This window comes from Aedes albopictus, chromosome 2 (assembly GCF_035046485.1).
Source record: "Aedes albopictus strain Foshan chromosome 2, AalbF5, whole genome shotgun sequence".
Lineage (NCBI taxonomy): Eukaryota > Metazoa > Arthropoda > Insecta > Diptera > Culicidae > Aedes > Aedes albopictus.
In genome coordinates this window covers 434,124,703-434,144,984 of record NC_085137.1, presented here as the reverse complement: position 1 = coordinate 434,144,984, position 20,282 = coordinate 434,124,703, and the positions used below count along the sequence as shown (strand labels likewise).

At 41.2% G+C, this 20,282-nt stretch overlaps 1 long non-coding RNA gene across 1 annotated transcript; it reads right to left on the bottom strand.

The window, feature by feature from the left end:
• Window positions 1–6,194: 6,194 nt before the first annotated feature.
• On the bottom strand, window positions 6,195–7,654 carry LOC134287372 (uncharacterized). Its single transcript, XR_009997254.1, has 2 exons — window positions 6,797–7,654; window positions 6,195–6,746 (listed from the first exon to the last, which is right to left on the bottom strand). It is a non-coding gene; the product is annotated as an uncharacterized LOC134287372 (long non-coding RNA).
• Window positions 7,655–20,282: the final 12,628 nt, after the last annotated feature.

Here is a 20,282-nt window from a genome sequence, read left to right as displayed (position 1 = left end):
ATTCGTGCTGCCGTCGATGCATGAATGTCGTTTCCCATGAATGTAGCATATGGCACCATTATTGTAAGGTATGCACACAGCAAAATCTAGCCACCGCATTTTGGATAGAAATTTCTCTATTTTCAACGAATCGTGGCAATCTCTGGCGCAAATGAAAGCTTATTGTGTAAGGATTCGAAAAATATTTACTTCGGGATATATTTTGACATTGTGTTTAAAATAGAGTCAAGGGAACAAGAAGTCCTCGAAAAGTTTTTGCACAAACGTGCTGAAAATCTGACAATGTACATTAAAGCGACCGTCCCCGCAGACCTAAGTTAGCTTTCAAGTATTCGGTTCTATACATCATTACAACCTGGAAAGGTTGCAGATCAACTTAAGAGCAAGAAAAAATCGAAGTTTGGCAAGAAATACATAGTTTGGTCAACAATATGAATTTGTGGTTTGAAAAACCGAACTTTTAGAAATACATGTACAGCAAATCATCTTTTTCACTACGAGAAATGTCGGGAAAAATGGCTGGCACCCCTTATTCAAAAGCTTAGATATTGTGTATTGATTTGAATTGATTTTTGTCCCCTGTTTTTGGCGGAGAATGCTTGCGTTTGTATGCAGAAAACTATGTAGAAATTGTACTGCATTTTTCCAAAAAACGTAAAATCTCATGCACTTCAAAACTCAACCCAATTGAAAAATATTTAGTAACCGTGAATTGGAACCTTCAAAAAATGTCAAGAACGACAGCTTTCATCGAAATATAAGATTGATTTTGACACAAAGGTGGTAAAAATCTCTTGGCATGCGGTCGAAGGTACTGTGCAAAACTTTACGGAAGGACTCAAGCTCAAAATTCGAGATGACGGATATAACAAGTCAAATCAGCAATGTCTTGATGTTGATTTAAAGTAAATTAATGCTTTTTACGATGAATTGCTTTTGGTTTGGGAACAAGTTGAAATGAATTATTACTGCTTGATTTTCTTTGGCCAGATTTTGCTGTGCGCATACCTTAACACAAATCAAGATGATGGGAGTAGTGACAGTTTTGCAATGTAGGGCTGGAGTTCCAGTGGTTCCGAAAACTGAGTAAGGAGTCAAGGGGTTTCAGGGGGGGTGGTTTAGTTTAGGAAGATTTCGGAGGATTTTTAGGGAGTTTCAGAGTATTTTCAGCGGATTTCAAAGACATTACGAAGGCGTTACATGGCGTTTTGGGGGTTTCCGAGAGTCGCATGTGCGTTACATGGAGTCCGAGGGGATTTTGGAGGCGTTACATGGCATTTTCGGGGGTTTCGGAAGGTCTGAGGTGCGTCACATGGGGTTTCTGAGGGTTTAAGGTAGATTTCGGAGACATTTCAAAAAGCTTCAGAGCATTTTCGGCGGATTTCAGAAACGTTACGGAAGCGTTACATGGCGTTTTCAAGGGTTTCGGAAGATCTGAGGTGCGTTACATGAGGTTTCTGTGGATTTTGGGGGCGTTTCGGAGGCATTCCAAGAAGCTTCAGAGCATTTTCGGCGGATTTAGAAACGTTACGGAGGCGTTACATGGCGTTTTCGGGGGTTTCGGAGGGTCTGAGGTGCGTTAAATGGGCTTTCCGGAGGTTTTAGGGGGATTTCGAAGGCATTCCAATAAGCTTCAGAGCATTTTCAGCGGGTTTCAGAGTTTTTACGGAGGCGTTACATGGCGTTTTCGGGGGTTTCGGAAGGTCTGAGTTGCGTGACATGGGGTTTCTGGGCGTTTTAGGGGGATTTCGGAGGAATTCCAAGACGCTTCAGAGCATTTTCAGCGGATTTCAGAAACGTTACGGAGGCGTTACATGGCGTTTTCGGGGGTTTCAAAGGGTCTGAGGTGCGTTAAATGGGCTTTCCGGGGGTTTTAGGGGGATTTCGAAGGCATTCCAAGAAGCTTCTTAGCATTTCAGCAGGTTTCAGAACCGTTACGGAGGCGTTACGTGGCGTTTTCGGGGGTTTCGGAGGGTCTGAGGTGCGTTAAGTGGGTTTTCCGGATGTTTCAGCGGTTTTTTGGAGGCATTCCAAGACGCTTCAGAGCATTTTCAGCGGGATTCAGAGTTTTTACGGAGGCGTTACATGGCGTTTTCGGGGGGTTTCAGAAGGTCTGAGAGCCATGAATGTTTTTTCTGGTCATGCATGAAAGTTTTTGTTGCATGATAGTCAAGATCGTACACCCACGATTATCATGTAAACTACAGTTGCACAGTACATTTTGGATCACTGCACACTAGCGCCTTCAGCTGGAGTTGTAGCTCAACGCATTGTCTCGTGAAGCATCTTTCTGGTGATATCGTGAACGATGATTTTTAAGACAATTGTTCTTAGTGTTAGGTTTGTTTGTCTTTGGTCTCATACTGCCTACTCTCCACATGTGTAACCTTTTTTATTGCGCATTTCCCACCCCACTGGACATCTTTCGCAGTTAGTATAAGTGCGGGATCGTGCATAAAACTGCGATTTTGCATCGAATCGTGCCGGTGGTGTCTACTGCGCACTTATTGAGCATCTTGTAATACATGAGTGCGCAGAAGACAGCAACGCAATACGTTGCAAAACAAAAAGAACTTTGATTGGTATAGATATAGAGCCTTCATTTTGGAAATATCAATAATATGATACAGACATCAGATTTTTTTTGCAAAAGTAAAGATAGCGTGTTAATATTTTAATTTTTTTTTTGAAAACGTCATTATAAGAAAACTTGACGAACAAAATATGGTTATATCAGCTCAATTTCGATAGATATGGGCCTTTGTTTGTGAACGATTCCTTCAAATCAGGTTTTTGTTGTAACTTTTTCCAGACACTTTTGAGAATTTTCAAATGTTCTACAAAGTTATGAATCATGAGATACGTGTTTGTTCTGAAGACGGCAACAGTAGCTTCAATATTTTTGCAGATATTTAAATATTTATGCTGAAAAATAGCCACTGTAACATGACTTACCTTACCGGTCAGTTTAAGGCCACCCCGGCCTCTGCTGTACATAGTAGCCGCCTCCATTCCACTCGGTCCATGGCTGTTTGTCTCCAGTTCCGCACTCTGCATAGGGTCCGCAGATCGTCCTCCACTTGGTCGACCCACCTAGCTCGCTGCGCTCCACGCCCCCCCCCCTATGACCACGTGGTTTATGGACAGCCCCCAATGCGCCTCTGAATTTCTCTGCTGGTGTCGTTGTCGTCGGTCACCAGTGAGCCCAAGTACACGAATTCTTCAACCGCCTCGATTTCATCACCGTCGATATGAATTCGGGGTGGCGGGCGCGGTGATTCCTCCCTGGAACCCTTTGCCATCATGAACTTTGTCTTCGACACATTAATGACTAATCCGATTCGCCTGGCTTCACTCTTTAGTCGGATGTACGTTTCCGCCATCGTCTCAAATTTACGAGCAATAATATCAATATCATCGGCGAAACCATGCAGCTGAACGGACTTCGTGAAAATCGTCCCACTCGTGTTTATCCCCGCTCTCCGTATTACACCCTCCAAAGCAATGTTGAACAGCAAGCACGAAAGACCATCACCTTGCCGTAACCCTCTGCGAGATTCGAAGGGACTCGAGAGTGTCCCTGATACTCGAACTACGCACATCACTCGATCCATCGTCGCCTTGATCAATCGTATCAGTTTATCCGGGAATCCGTATTCGTGCATAATCTGCCATAGCTGTTCTCGATCGATTGTATCATACGCCGATTTGAAATCGATGAACAAGTGATGTGTGGGCACGTTGTATTCGCGGCATTTCTGCAACACCTGGCGGATGGCGAACATCTGGTCCGTTGTAGCGCGTTCACCCATAAATTCAGCCTGATATTGCCCCACGAACTCTCTTGCAATCGGTGATAGACGGCGGCATAAAATTTAAGAGAGTATCTTGTAGGCAGCGCTCAGTAGTGTGATCGCGCGGTAGTTCCCGCAATCCAACTTGTCGCCCTTTTTGTAGATGGGACACACGATACCTTCCATCCATTCCTCCGGTAATACTTCCTCTCTCAAATCTTGGTAATGACCCAGTGTAGTGCTCTAACCAGTGCTTCTCCACCGTATTTTAGAAGCTCGCTTGGTAGTTGAACTGCTCCAGCGGCTTTGTTGTTTTTCAACCGGCCAACCTCCTCCTCAATCTCTTGAAGGTCAGGGGCCAGAAGTCTTTCGTCCTGTGCACATACTCCTAGATCCTCCTCCACGCCACTGTAACATTGACAGAGGCAAAATGGGGTAAGACTTTTCTATTAAATACGAAACAGGGCCCATATAGCCGAGGCGGTAAACGCACGGGTATTCAGCATGACCATGCTGAGGGTGACGGGTTCGATTCCCGTTCGGTCCAGGATCTTTTCGTAAAGGAAATTTCCTTGACTTCCTTGGGCATAGAGTATCATCGTGTCTGCCACACGATATACACATGCAAAATGGTCATTGGCAGAGGAAGCTCTCAGTTAATAACTGTGGAAGTGCTCATAGAACACTAAGCTGAAAAGCAGGCTTTGTCCCAGTGAGGACGTTACGCCAAGAAGAGGAGGACGAAACAAGTTTATGATAGGTGTTAATTTTGTTGCAACTCATGCTGGAATTTAGCATCCTTGATATTTTGCCGTCTTTGAATAAAACATGTATTTTATTATATGCAATAACTTTGTAACTTTGGAAACTCCAAAAAAAAATGTCTAGAAAAAGTTGCAAAAAAGACCCATATTTTCCAAAATGGAGCAGATATAACAAAAGCTAGTTCAAAAAGTTTTCTTATATGGATATTTTCTACAACTTTCCTGTAGACATTCACATATGGTGACAACTGAATTTTCATCACACCACAAGGTGCATTGATCACAAAAGTAATACTTTCAAGAGATGGCCTCTCCAAATAAATCTTACATTGTTTTTCAAAAGAGTTCCTGGAGAAATTTCTAAAGAAATCCCAGGAAGATTTTCCGACAGAAATTGTGAAACTTCTGAAGGAATCCCTAGTGGAATTTCTGGATGAATTGGAAATTGCTGGGAAATTTCTGGTGAAATTCTTAGAAAAAAAAATGCCAAAGAGTAAGTCTTTTGTACTGAAGATTTGAAGGATCTTTTGAAACATTTTCTAAAAAAACTCTGGAATAGTTTCTGAAGGCATCGTTAAAAGTCGTATTAAAGGAATAACTGTAGAAATTTTTGAATAAATGTTTACAGAAATTTCTGAAAGAATCTTTGCTCAAATGCATGGATAGTTTTTGGAAATAAATGGAGGAATTTCAGAAGTAAGTTATGCAATGGAAAGAATTCTTTGTGGAATTTGAAGAACAGGAGGAATTTCTTAAGAAATGCTTGAAGAAAATTTCCGAATGAATCCATGGAGCATTTTTTTTTGAAAGAATTCGTGAGAGAATTTTCGGTCGAACACTCGAACAATTTTCCGAAAGATTTTTGTTAGATTTTCCAAGGGAATCACCAATACATTTTGATCACGAATACTTAGAGAAAACCTTGGACAAATTTCTTAAACAATCTCTGAAATAATTTGTGGAAAATCATTGAGAAATGTGTGGCCAGAAACAAACTATAACATGATGATTTTAAATATTTGGGAAGTTTTCTTCGGAGACCGTCGTAATAAAGTTGAAAACTCTGGGTTCGCCAACCTTCATTAAACTTTTATTTAACATCGTTTGACCGAGCAGATAGCGGTACAAACCTACACTACTCGTTTAGAAATATCGTTCAGCAAATACAGCACAACCAGTAATCACGCTCTGTCAAGTGCTTGTCACGATTCTCTTGAATTTCCGAAGGAACCCTTTGAGCTATTTCAGAAGGGATTCCTGCAGGAATTTTTGAAGCAATTCGTGAAGAAATTCCAGAGTGATTCTCTGGAGACATTTTTTCCGAATGAAATTCTGAACTTTTTAAATTTCTTGGGCCATTTATGCAAAAAACGTTATCGTGTAAGTCAATTGCTTAAGGACAAACGTCTTGAAATCCTGCTTCAACAGTGCATAAGAACTTCAAACGCAAAAATCTCAAGAAGCCAGCTTCAAACAACAGTGCGTTTTATTATTCTGTTCTTGCTCACTTGTAATAAGCTTAAAATGAGAAGCTCAGGTGTGTTGGTTTTGTTTACGAAGAGATTTGTGCCCTCGAAATCGTAAGTAGGTGCCAAAGTCGGCCATTGTCACGGCCATTTTGGGATTCTAACAAGCCCTTAAAATCAAACTTTCATGTTATTCTTTATTTATTATATTACAGGGACATCTGTGGTGTATTCGTCTTCAACTTCCATGGGGTTTCCTATCCTGTTACTCTGTTCGAATTGAATCGTCGCTTCTGTAGTGGATCTTGGCATTATAGGCGTCTCACTCATTCTCGTGGTTGGTAAAGTTGGCGGCACTACATGAGAGGATCTCGTTCCAGCTGCTGGGCCTCTTCTTCTACAGCTACGTCGAGTGAGCCATGGTCTGTCGCATCTATTGGCCTCAATACTCCAGTGGAATCTATCGGTGCATTGCTTTTCCACGGCACCGTTCACCGTGCAGATGTAATATTTGTCACAATCATGATGAGGTAAATATACCGGAGGGCACAAAACAAACGGTTCGGGACATTCTGTGGTTACTTTCGTAGATGGCTTTTTTTGAATTTCTATAGGTGGATACATTTGCGTAGAACAATTAATAGGCACCACTGAACCAGATGCAGGGCATTTTTCCATCAGGGTGCAACTGTATATCACCATAGCAAATATTGTTGTTAAATCTGCAAAGATTTTTTTTTATATATAAGCGATGAGAGCAGTTCTTACGCACCTTTCATTATGAGCCGAAAACAACTAATCAACCCCACGACCTCCAACTGAGAATTAACAAATGTAATGAAGAGCTGCGAACAGAATGAAGCTAAAGAAGAAAAGGCCAATATTACCGCGAGCTATGGTGTTTTCGGGGATTACCCAGCGTCTCACAACACACACGAGTGAACCATGCTTGAAACGATAAGGTCAATATGTTAACTGAGCTCCAGCTCAAAATGAGTATTGATCACCTATGAGCTTAGCGTTACTGAGTCGAACTATACATGGTTTTATATATTTGACGAAATGTGAAAGGTTGGTTGTCGTTAGTTTGTTCATCTTATCATCACAATACATTTCTTTTAATTTACAGCAAGTTTTCCACTTCTTTTGGAATTATTGGTATTACCATCCTCATCCAACTGACTGCAGCAAATATGTGTTACAAGATTTGTGCCGAGGCAAGTCCGTGCACTAGGGAGGGGTTTTGAGTAATAAATCCCTGCCATTGCTGATATTCCATACACTAGGACACCCTACGCTTTTTGCCAAAATTTGGAAAAACCCCTCCCTTGGCGCCTTCTTTTTGCACGGACCTGCTCGATGATCTGGTTATACATAGCAAATAAATTTCTCGAGCACCTTCCCAGCCATGTCGATCAAGCATATTGCTCTATATGCCGACCGGTCTCCGAGTGGTTTCCCCACCTTGGCACTAGTACCAGGCTCTGCCGCTTCCAAACCTCTGGGAAAACTCCTTCGTCCAGGCATTTCTGCATAGCAGACCTGGACACCTCGGGAGCCTTTGCAAAAGCTACTTGTAAGACTACTCTGTAGGACCCTCATCTCTCGCCTTGGCCATCACGATGCTGTATGCATTACCCTACGGATTCGCATTAGCACTCTGACAGAGACCTTAACCCTTTGAAGCCGGAATTTTTCCAAGCGTTATTATGGAATTTTTTCTACGTATTTCTCTGGTTTTGGTGCTCAATAGCATAAAAAAGGTAGAATATTATGCAGAATATTTTTTCCGGACATCCTAGGTCATCCAAACTGTTCTTGAGTTTAGATCCTAAAGTCTACGAGTGTAACGGTAACTTCTGTCATTATATAAAGTTTTCATTTGTAATCTATCATGTCCAGTAAGTCTTCTGAAAGTTCATCCTTACCTTACCGGTCAGGCTAAGGCCGGGGTGGCCTCTGCTGTACATAGTAGCCGCCTCCATTCCACTCGGTCCATGGCTGTTTGTCTCCAGTTCCGCACTCTGCGTAGGGTCCGCAGATCGTCCTCCACTTGGTCGACCCACCTAGCTCGCTGCGCTCCACGTCTTCTTGTACCGGTCGGATGACTCTCGAGAACCATTTTAGTCGGGTTGCTATCCGACATCCTGATGACGTGACCCGCCCACCGTAGCCTCCCGATTTTCGCGGTATGGACGATGGTTGGTTCTCCCAGCAGCTGATGCAGCTCGTGGTTCATTCGCCTTCTCCAAGTCCCGTCTTCCATCTGCACTCCGCCGTAGATGGTACGCAACACCTTCCGTTCGAAAACTCCAAGGGCGCGTTGGTCCTCTGCACGTAGGGTCCATGTTTCGTGCCCATAGAGGACGACCGGTCTAATCAACGTTTTGTAGATGGTTAACTTCGTGTTACGGCGAACTTTATTCGATCGAAGAGTTCTGCGGAGTCCAAAGTAGGCACGATTTCCTGCCACAATGCGCCTCTGAATTTCTCTGCTGGTGTCGTTGTCGTCGGTCACCAGTGAGCCCAAGTACACGAATTCTTCAACCGCCTCGATTTCATCACCGTCGATATGAATTCGGGGTGGCGGGCGCGATGATTCCTCCCTGGAGCCCTTTGCCATCATGTACTTTGTCTTCGACACATTAATGACTAATCCGATTCGCCTGGCTTCACTCTTTAGTCGGATGTACGTTTCCGCCATCGTCTCAAATTTACGAGCAATAATATCAATATCATCGGCGAAACCATGCAGCTGAACGGACTTCGTGAAAATCGTCCCACTCGTGTTTATCCCCGCTCTTCTTATTACACCCTCCTAAGCAATGTTGAACAGCAAGCACGAAAGACCATCACCTTGCCGTAACCCTCTGCGAGATTCGAAGAGACTCGAGAGTGTCCCTGATACTCGAACTACGCACATCACTCGATCCATCGTCGCCTTGATCAACCGTATCAGTTTATCCGGGAATCCGTATTCGTGCATAATCTGCCATAGCTGTTCTCGATCGATTGTATCATACGCCGATTTGAAATCGATGAACAAGTGATGTGTGGGCACGTTGTATTCGCGGCATTTCTGCAACACCTGGCGGATGGCGAACAACTGGTCCGTTGTAGCGCGTTCACCCATGAATCCAGCCTGATATTGCCCCACGAACTCTCTTGCAATCGGTGATAGACGGCGGCATAAAATTTGGGAGAGTATCTTGTAGGCAGCGCTCAGTAGTGTGATCGCGCGGTAGTTTCCGCAATCCAACTTGTCGCCCTTTTTGTAGATGGGACACACGATACCTTCCATCCATTCCTCCGGTAATACTTCCTCCTCCCAAATCTTGGTAATGACCCAGTGTAGTGCTCTCACCAGTGCTTCTCCACCGTATTTTAGAAGCTCGCTTGGTAGCTGATCTGCTCCAGCGGCTTTGTTGTTTTTCAACCGGCCAACCTCCTCCTCAATCTCTTGAAGGTCAGGGGCCGGAAGTCTTTCGTCCTGTGCACATGCTCCTAGATCTGTTACCACGCCACCTTCGGTACTTGCAACGTCGCCATTGAGGTGCTCATCGTAATGCTGCCGCCACCTCTCGACCACCTCACGCTCGCTCGTGAGAATATTCCCGTGATTATCTCGGCACATGTCGGCTTGTGGCACAAAGCCTCTGCGCGAGCGGTTCAGCTTCTCGTAGAACTTTCGTGTGTCCTTAGCGCGGTACAGCTCTTCCATCGCTTCGCGATCTCGTTCTTCCTGCTGGCGCTTCTTCATCCGGAAGACTGAGTTCTGCCTGTTCCGCGCCTGTTTGTAACGTGCCTCATTCGCTCTCGTACGGTGTTGCAGCATTCTCGCCCATGCTGCATTCTTCTCGTTTTTCAACTGTTCACATTCGCCGTCGTACCAGTCGTTTCTGTGATTCGGAGTCACGAAGCCTAGTGCTGTAGCCGAGGTACTACCTGTGGGGTATGAACAAAGCTGAGTAGCATTCCCCATGCGTGTATTTCCCCTAGCAAGCATCAGTGACAGCCAGCACCATGTCGGGGTCGTCGTCAGTGTGATGCTGCCTCATTGACGAGTGGACTGTTGGCGGAGCAAGACGCCATCACCGTGAGGTTCCGTATTATGCCAAGTGATTCTACTGCAGTTTGCTAAGATGGCTGGGAACGGATTACTCCAGTGAGTTGCCCAGTATTCACACTACCTATGGCGGATCGGATGTCCCTCCAGCCATCTTCAAGTGTAGCTGCGCCAAGCTGCTCTTCCGTTGGTAGGGCCACTGCTAACTGCTGCGCGTAGTCTTGAGCCACTTCTACGTTACGAAGTTGCTCGATGTTGAGCCGCGGCGTTCGACTTCGACGCGTGGTGATAACTGTCGAAAGTTTTGAGCGCATGCATACAGCGACTAAGTAGTGATCCGAATCTATATTCGCACTGCGGTATGTGCGGACGTTGGTTATATCCGAGAAGAATTTACCGTCGATTAGAACGTGGTCGATTTGGTTTTCTGTTTGGTGGTCGGGTGATCTCCAGGTGGCTTTGTGGATATCTTTGCGGGGAAAGAAGGTGCTTCGGACTACCATACCACGGGAGGCTGCAAAGTTTACGCATCGCTGGCCGTTATCATTCGATACGGCGTGCAGGCTGTTTCGCCCGATTACCGGTCTGTACATTTCCTCCCTTCCTACCTGCGCGTTCATGTCGCCGACAACGATTTTCACGTCACGCGGCGAGCAACCATCGTATGTTTGCTCTAACTGCGCGTAGAACGCTTCTTTCTCGACATCGGGTCTCCCTTCGTGTGGGCAGTGGACGTTGATGATGCTGTAGTTGAAGAAACGGCCCTTAACTCTCAACATGCACATCCTTGCGTTGATCGGCTGCCACCCGATCACACGATGTCGCATATTGCCCAACACTATAAATCCTGTTCCCAGTTCATTGGTGGTGCCACAGCTTTGGTAGAAGGTAGCCGCTCGATGCCCGCTTTTCCACACTTTCTGTCCAGTCCAACAAAGTTCCTGCAACGCCACGATGTCGAAGTTGCGGGGATGTAGTTCGTCGTAGATTATCCTGTCACATCCTGCGAAACCTAGTGACTTGCAATTCCATGTTCCAAGTTTCCAATCGTAGTCCTTATTTCGTCGCGTGGGTCTTTGCCGATTGTATCGAGTCGTATTTTCTCCTATGTTATTCGCAATGGGGATTTTTACGGGTGGCTTATTGGGCCTACGCCAACGCTCCTGTCTCGCCGGAGGGCCATCGTGCCAGTTCTGTTTAACGTCCCAACCAACACTGGGACGACCACGCTGATGGGGCTACCACCTTGGATCTAGCTGGGCGTGGTGCAGCGTTTCTTACTCAGCCGCTGGATGCCAGAACAGACGCTGTTTGAGCCGCACCTCCTTGGTGAACAGACACTCGGATCGTACCTCCTCAATCTAGCTGAAGTCAGAAGGACAACAGTGCCCAGGCTGCGCTACCAGCTAAGCACACAACTCTTAGCTGGCGGTCTTTGTCATCGTTTGACCCGTGGAAGCATGAGGTAGGAACTTGTGAGGACCAGAGCTATATTGGACGCTCTCCTTATCGACTCACCGTTTTGCAGCCCAACTGAAAGTTCAACTGAGAGTATAAGATCAGTCGAGTTATGCTAGGTCATCTAAACTGTTCTTGAGTTTAGATCCGAAAGTCTACGGGTGTAACGGTAACTTCTTTCATTATACAAAGCTACCCAAGTAACCAGTAAGCATTTAAAATAGCATTCCTTCAGCATTATAGTAGCCTTTACGACAAGGCGTTTAATGCTAAATAGCCGTATATGCGCCTATAGTGCTACCTCACAGCAAGTTTTGGCAAAATAACGGGCTGTCTTAGTGCTATCCCTTCAGGAACGCCGTGACGAAATGTCAAAGAAGCGTAACGCCTCGTCGAGCAAAAAAAAAAAAACCAAAAAAAGATTGACGTCTGCTTCTCGTTCTCTCAGCCTGCTCCCCCGCTTAATCGTCCTTCCATATTCCAGCCGGTGCTAGGTGGTACTTTTTTGCTGATTTTTGTAGTGATGTAGGTTTGAACTTACGATCCGGAGATTGATTAATCATATCTGCTTCGGATTCTGTTGCTCCTGATCCACGATGCGAAAGCTGTCCCGGTGGCGTGCGTTGATTTAATCGCCAATATAAATAATGATTCGATAACAGCTTCAGATTCAACATCCAAAACTTGTTTTCATTGAGATATTTCATTGTGGTAGAGCATTACGATCCCTTCTTTTTAATATCTGTGGAATAAGATTGTTTCTTCCCTCTTTCAAACAATCCTATGATCCATCAAAGCATCCACCTATTCGGCACATATTTTCCGACGAAATGATAAATAACTGGTGATTTTTTGATGGACAAGTTCCCAATCCAATCCAGCTGCAGTAATGTTTTCTTTGATGCTTTTGGATGAGTAGGGGAAAATGAAGAAACAAATAAGATACACAAATTTGTAAACAGAAGCATAGGCTCTGTAAGAGAGAGACAAAATGTGTTGCCAAATGCGTAACATATCTCCCAACCTTTTTGCTCCTAGCATTTAAAGAGCAGTTGAAAAGCATTCTGTAAGCTCCCAAGTGAAACCACTTCAAGCAGTTGAAATGCTAATTAACAGCCGAAAGCTTTTGAGCAGCACAACTTATGCTAACTCAAGGCAGCTATGCATTCGAACTGCTGATACACGGCTTATTCAAATGCTTAGTGGTTACCTGGGTATGATTTGTGATCTATCATGTCCAGTAAGTCTTCTGAAAGTTCAATAGAGAGTATCAGATTAGTCGAGATATCCTTGGTCATCCAAACTGTTCTTGAGTGTAGATCCTATAGTATACGGGTGTAACGGTAACTTCTTTCAGTATACAAAGCTCCGATTGATAATCTATCATGTCCAGTAAGTCTTCCGAAAGCTCAATAGACATCATAAGATCAGCTGGGGCCATCCAAACTATTTTGGTGTTTATTATCTAGCATCTACTGCAATTGAAGCTTCTGTTTTGGCTATAAAGAATTATGTTGTATAATATATTATACTTACTGGAGCTCACAGAATACAACAAGAGACTATGACATAGTAGCACCTCGGGAAAATCAGAGTCGTATACACTGTCCTACAATATAGTACATTAAGTCCACGTAATAAAACCTTATTTCTGCTGTTTCGAGTTACACAAAATTACCAACCGTTATGATTGTGTTTAATTTATTTATTAAGCGTTAAAAAGAATTAATTTAAAAATTATAATCCGGTTGCTTCAGTTGCTCCAGGTTATACTGAGGCGGCTGTTAGTACCGTACATCGTTTATCACAGAGAGGTTTTGACGCATTATTAACATCACCGGGTAGTGGTAACCAGGCCGGTGCCACGCGGAGATAGGAATCGGAGTTGCATGGGAGAAGGCTGAAGGGCTTTCCAAGACGTCTAAGTCGTATTGGCAGCCTTTACCGTGATTATATCTCTTAGAAGCTCGATAGAATCATGAGCAGAGAATCATGTCTGTTAACCAACAGAGAATGTATGCAATAAAGATAGAGCATGGAATCATTTGGGCACGAAGTCGTACTTTGGGAACTTTCTGTTAAAAATTAGTCAATCTCATAGCATATTACCTATTGACTTGATTTTTTTATCCATGGCTGGATAACGTACACAGTTAAAAAATGTTACAGCATGTAACCTGTAACAAAAGAATTTTCGATTTTACCTGACGAAATGGTTCAGTGTACATTGTTGATTATTGAACGTTTTTCAACCCATTGTAAAAATCATTTACCATAATTGTAGACTTGAAGCTCTGAACTCCAATTTATTGACCGAGCACCAAACCATGAACTTGTCCAAATTTGCTGATGTGGAATGTGGAATTATCATGAAGTAACCCTTGAGAATTTAGAGAATTTAGAGGTTTATAGATCCTATTTAGTAGTATAACGTTACTATCTAAAACAAAATCACCGCGATTGATTATGAAACTTTACTCAGTATGTCGGATATAGTTGATGTTACGAGTTTGGCTGACCTGAAATATTTCCATAGTGTCTCTAAATAACTTTTAAGATTTCAAGAGCTTCACGGATCTCGGCTGATTATGCTATGCTATTATTTCTGGCGAAATCACAAAGTTTTTCTTGTAGATTTGAAAGACTCCATTTTAGAACAGTTTTCTCGACTCTGAATGTCCTAAAGGTTAATAATAAAAAGTAGCCTTTAGATTGGTTCAGTAACCACATATAAATATGCAACGTTACTTAGTATTGCAGATATGGCTGTTGTTACGAATATAAACCTGAAGTTCTGGCTGACCTGAAATATCTCTAAAGTGTCTCTAAATGACATTTGAGATTTTAAGAGCTTCTGGGATCTCAGCAAATTATAAAATTCTATTGTTTGTGGTGAAAACACTTAAAGACATTCTTGTAGATTTGAAGAACTTCATTATAGAACAATTTGGACGACCGTGAATATCCCAAAGGGTTATAATAAACAAGAAGACTTGATATTGCTCCGGTAATTACGGTTGATTATGCATCGTTACTCAGTTTGATAGCTATGGCTACTGTTACGAGTTCTGAACTCCAAGGTAGTTTGGCTGACCTGAAATATCCCTATAGTGTCTTTAAATGAGATTTGAGATTTCAAGAGCGTCACGGATCCCAGCAGATTATGCAATACTATTATTTATGACGAAAACACATATAATTATTCTAGTAGATTTGAAGGACTTCATTATAGAACATTTTGGACGACCGTGAATATTCTAAAGAAGTAAAATAAGCTAGTAGACTTCAGATTGCTCTAGTAACTGCGGCTAATTATGCAGCGTAACTCAGTATAACAGATATGGCTATTGCTACGAGTGTAGACCTGAAGTTCTGAACTCCAAGGTAGTTTGGCTGACCTGGAATATCCCCATAGTACATCTAAATGACATTGTAGATGTCAAGAGCTTCACGGATTACGCAATGCTATTATTTGTGGCGAAAATACATAAAACTATTGTTGTAGATTTGAAGGACTTCACTCTAGGACAATTTGGAACACCTAGAACATCCCAGAATATAAAACATCTCTTGATATTCTTAACCAAGGGTTAATGAATACATATTAACGTAACCCATATCCAAGTTCAGCTTTTAGAACAACTGGTATATCAATTATTTCGTTTTTTCCAAATTTCATAGTGTTCAGGATGTTCTAGGTTGTCAATGAAGTCTGAAATACAAATATTCCCATTTTTCCTTAATAGAGGACTCGATTTGCAACAATTTGCCGAAGACAGTATTCTGTTCTGCTGAATGGGTGAATTTATACAGTCGTTTCTATGTTGGGGTCATACATGACCCCTCCGGCCGCAAAGGGTTAAAACCAAAGACCTTTATTTGCCCTCACCCCAGTGTTCAGCGTGATTTAGGAAGCGGCGAACATAACTTGCCGTTCATTTGCATTTGCCTAGCTCGTAGGCAGGCGCGGCACAGGTCTGCAATCGCTTGAGTCCACCAGTAAACCGGTGGTCTCTACTAGGTGGACTTAACTAGGCATGGTCCCATCGCACACTGTTTCCAAAGCCCCAATTTCGTGATAGAAATTTTTTTGGGCATGGAGATCTGATTTTATAGGTTGTGTCTTCGGAGAAGTTGTTTGGTATATCAGAGCCCTCATCAATTTGATTAACCAAATGCATTTCCCTTGCTTTTTTGACGAAGACTTGCAGAAAATCTCCACCTAAAACATTTTTACTGACAAGGTATAAAAGAGTGTAAATAGTGGGCCGGTGGCAGCGAGTGTTATCCTCCTTTCATTGTGAGCCACAACTAACTAATCAACCCTATAGAGCTCCAACTCAGAATCAACAAAAAAAGTGAAACGAACAGAACGAAACCAAAGAAGATGAAGAATTTTCGGCGATTTCTCAGCATCTCACAGGGGGAAATCATGACTGAAGCGATAAGGGCAACATGTAAACAGAGCAATAATTCAAGATGAGCATTGATCAATTATAAACTTAGCCATCATCAACTGAGTCAAATTCTATGCAGTTCATATTTTTTTGACTATGGAAGGTTGGTAGCCGTAGGCTTGTTCTTATTATCATTAAACTATATTTTCTACTTTTAGTAAGATTCGTACCTCTTTTGGCATTATTGGTGTCCAGCAGTCTCGCGCAATTCAGCCACTTGAAAATTCCTTACCATGCTCATCCAACCGATTGCAGCAAATATGTGTTACGAGATTGGGGCGTAGAAAGGATATTCAATTGTCAGACAGGTTTGCATTGGAATGATGCCAAAAAGACATGTGATGATCCCGGAAGATCTGGCTGTGCAGCAAAACTGGATGCATTGGTTGTTTTATCAGAACATTTTTACATAAAATGTCCATATGTCAGTATAGTGCACAAAGATAAATCGAAATTTTACATGTGTACGGGTTCAGAGCTTTTGGAGTTCAGCTGTGATCCTGATTGTTTCTTTAACATTCATTCAATGAGATGCGAGTGTTACAGCGTTCCCGATGTCCCGGCTGCTCCAACAACGCAAGAGTATGTGAGTTCAACTGAGGCCTCTACAACGGTTGTGGCGGCTACAAGCCCTGCGATAACAACAACACATAAGACCACAGAATAGTATATGTTTAGTACTAATTTAAGCTTAGCTAAAAAGGAAGACATTAAAATAAAAAAAATAAAATGCATTTGTTTTTAGAATAATTAATAATCAAGACGGTCGAAAATCAATCAACATCTGGACCATTTCCACAAAAATAGTCATAACTCAGGAACGGAGAAAAAACACATCTTGAAAATTTTACAGAATATAGCTTAATTCCCTTCCAAAAACATATTTTTTAGAATTTTTCCGGACTTTGAAAATAGTTTTTCCGACTTTTCCAACTGATTTTCTTCACCAGTGGAAAATATTGTGGAAAACAATCTTCTTCTTGTTTTTTTTTGGATTGCTGATAAAATTTTGCTTACGATTGCACAAAAAAAACACTGTGTCTACGATTCTTCGTTCTTAAGTTAAAAAAAAAACGGTTCAGAGGCACATCTGGGGAATTAACACAAAATTGGGCATAACTCAGGAACGAAGAAAAACCACATTTTGAAAATTTTACAGAATATCTATATATTATAGGGTAAGAAATCAAGCTTTGAACTAGTCAAATTGTAATCTTAATTTGAACCATTTCAAAATTCATTAAAACGACGTACTATTCTGGCAAATATTGTCCCGAAAAAGATGTTAAACAGTTTTCCGTAATATAACCTGATAACATGGGCTTTAAAAGCATTGAAAAAAAGCGTTTTTGTCATGGAAAACAGGCAATTGAAAAATCACTGTGATTTCACCAATTTCCCCCAAGAGAAAGCACATTATCGGTGCACTCGTACAGCTCATGCATTGTATCACACGCAATAAGTGAATACGTCAAATGAAAGCTTATTTATCGTAGAATCGACCAACCGAATAATATTCCGCATAATTTGTCATAAAATTATCAAATTTAAGTGATTCTTACTTGGATAATGTTATCTTAAGTTGAACCATTTGTAATCTAAATTTGAACTAGTAAACGGGGGTGAGCTTCTAGTGTTGGCCGGTAGATTGCGCTAGTGGTTGCTTTGTTTACTCTTGGGGGATGAAAAAATCCAAATTTAGTTTCCAAATTCCTAAAGAATTTCGAACATTCTGAGTTGAGATTCCACTGCCTAATGAAAAATAGGTATGAGAATTAGCAGATTCATGTGATTTTTCATTGTTTAGCATGGAATTGGCTGTTTTGTGAGTTGCTCGAGCAGCTGCCGCCAGTAGTTTAAATTAAGATTAAAATTGGTTCAAATTATGATTACGATGGTTCAAATTAAGATTAAAATCATTGTTGATGAAAAATCAAATATTTCAATGAAATTCGGTGCAAATAGAAACTTTTCACCATTTAACAGAAAGCTTATACCCGTGGCTTTCATGTACATACGATTTTGCCGTAGTAAATTATTTCCATGTGAGAGAAAAAATTACTTAAAATTTGCACTGCTTCAGAAAGCCGCAATTTGGTTCAAATTTTGATTACCTACCCTATATATAAAAATGAATTTCTGTCTGTCTGTCTGTCTGTCTGACCGTTATGCATACGGAAACTACTGGACCGATCGATGTGAAATTTTGTGAGGGCCGGGGAAGGTTCTTAGCTTGGTGCGAAACCTCTCCGGTCTCTGGAACGGGGGCACCCATACAGATGACTTCGCGGGGGATGTCTCTATAGAGCTGCATACCAGAAAACACAGTAGGCAGGCTGAACGACGTTTGCCGGGAAAGCTAGTAGCTTGTAAAATTTCCTTTCGAAAACATTTTTTTTGTGAATTTTTCCAGACTTCGAAAATAGTTTTTCCGACTTTTTCAATCGATTTTCCTCAACAGTGGAAACGTTTTTGGAACACAATTGCTGAGAAATTTTGCTTATGACTTCACAATAAAATTGTGTCTACGATGATTTGTTCTTGAGTTATGATTTTTTAAAGTAGGTGGTGTTTGTGCAAAATGATTGTTTTCCACTGGAGTGTTTCGGAAAATTAGGCGACCTTGATGTTTTTCAATTATGTTTTCGTTCATGCATATATGAACCCTACCTGTGAAAAAAAAATCATTAAATTCTGAGAACCTTCGTACAAATTTGTCTGATAATAAAAAAATCCCCCCAAGCAAGAGAACTGCAGGAAGAAACGATTTTTTTTACCCTGTCTGTTTTGAAGCAGATGGTCAAACAATTAGCTTATTTCATTCAATCTGAAGAAATATATTATGAATGAGTCTTAGTATGTTGTTCAAATACATTTATAATATGAGTTATTCGAAAAGAACGTCTAAAGTGTGAAACAAGTAGTTCATGCTAGAAATTTGTCCTATTGCCTAAAATTTTTGGCTTCCAATGCATGTTATTTCAGCTAGAATACAGTTTAGAAGTTATTTGGAGCTATTAGCAGACGTAATAGTAGTAAACACTGTAATTTATGCAAGTGATACTATCATATTTCATCAAAACAGTACTGAAATACGCGTTTTTTATTAGAGTTTGCGGCATTTTCTTTTTGTTAAAATCTTTGTTCTTGGTAGATTTTCAACCTGCACTCGTCATGATACTTTTATTAAAATCTTTTGAAACACTTACGATGAAAAAAAAAACTATAATAACATATTTATATGAAATGTATGTAAAATAAGTGTGGCAAAACTTCCGAGAACGATCAAATTTATCATTTATAGGGTGTCCCAGAAAGTATGGGCACAACTTTGTATAGCGAAAATGCAATCATTTTCTTATCAAACAACAATTTGTATATGTTTGTATTTTTATTTAAAGTATTTTAATTCATACCTGTAAAAAGTTCATACATTAAAAAGGGTTTATGTATGCAGAATGTTTAAAATGAAAAAAAAAAACATCTTCTAAAACATCTGCACAAACTACTTTTTTACGAAAATAAAAAAGAAAATCGCGTTAAGTACTGTTGCTTTGAATTCCACTAAGAATTTGCATCCTTTGACAGATACGTATTTCGACCTCAACTGTAAGGTCGTCTTCAGTGTCTTGTACTTGACTTGACTCAAGTCGACTCAAGTCGAGTCGAGTCAAGTACAAGACACTGAAGACGACCTTACAGTTGAGGTCGAAATACGTATCTGTCAAAGGATGCAATTTCTTAGTGGAATTCAAAGGAACAGTACTTAAGGCGAAACTGGAAGCATTTTCTCATTTTTTCGGTTTTTGATTTTTTATTAAATAACTAAACAATATTTTCCAAATCGGTTTTCGTACACATGTAGAGAATGGATCAAGGTATCTTCTGAATTTTTTTGAGGTGGAAAATGTTTTCCATTTTTGCAGAAACCATTTTTTTGTGAAATTTCGTTCAAAAATGGTTTCTGCAAAAACGAAAAACATTTTCCACTACAAAAAAAAAATCAGAAGATACCTTGATCCATACTCTACATGTGCACGAAAACCGATTTTGAAAATATTGCTTCGTTATTTAATAAAAAATCAAAAACCAAAAAGTGAGGAAATGCTTCCAGTTTCGCCTTAACGCGATTTTCTTTTTATTTACAGATATTCCCCTAACAAGCCCAGGTTAATCATCATCATACTTTTTTACGGTTTTGCTAAATATCCAAATTCGAAACATTTTTTTTTCAAATTGTTTTCACATGATATATTCAAAAACATGTTTTCTCAGAT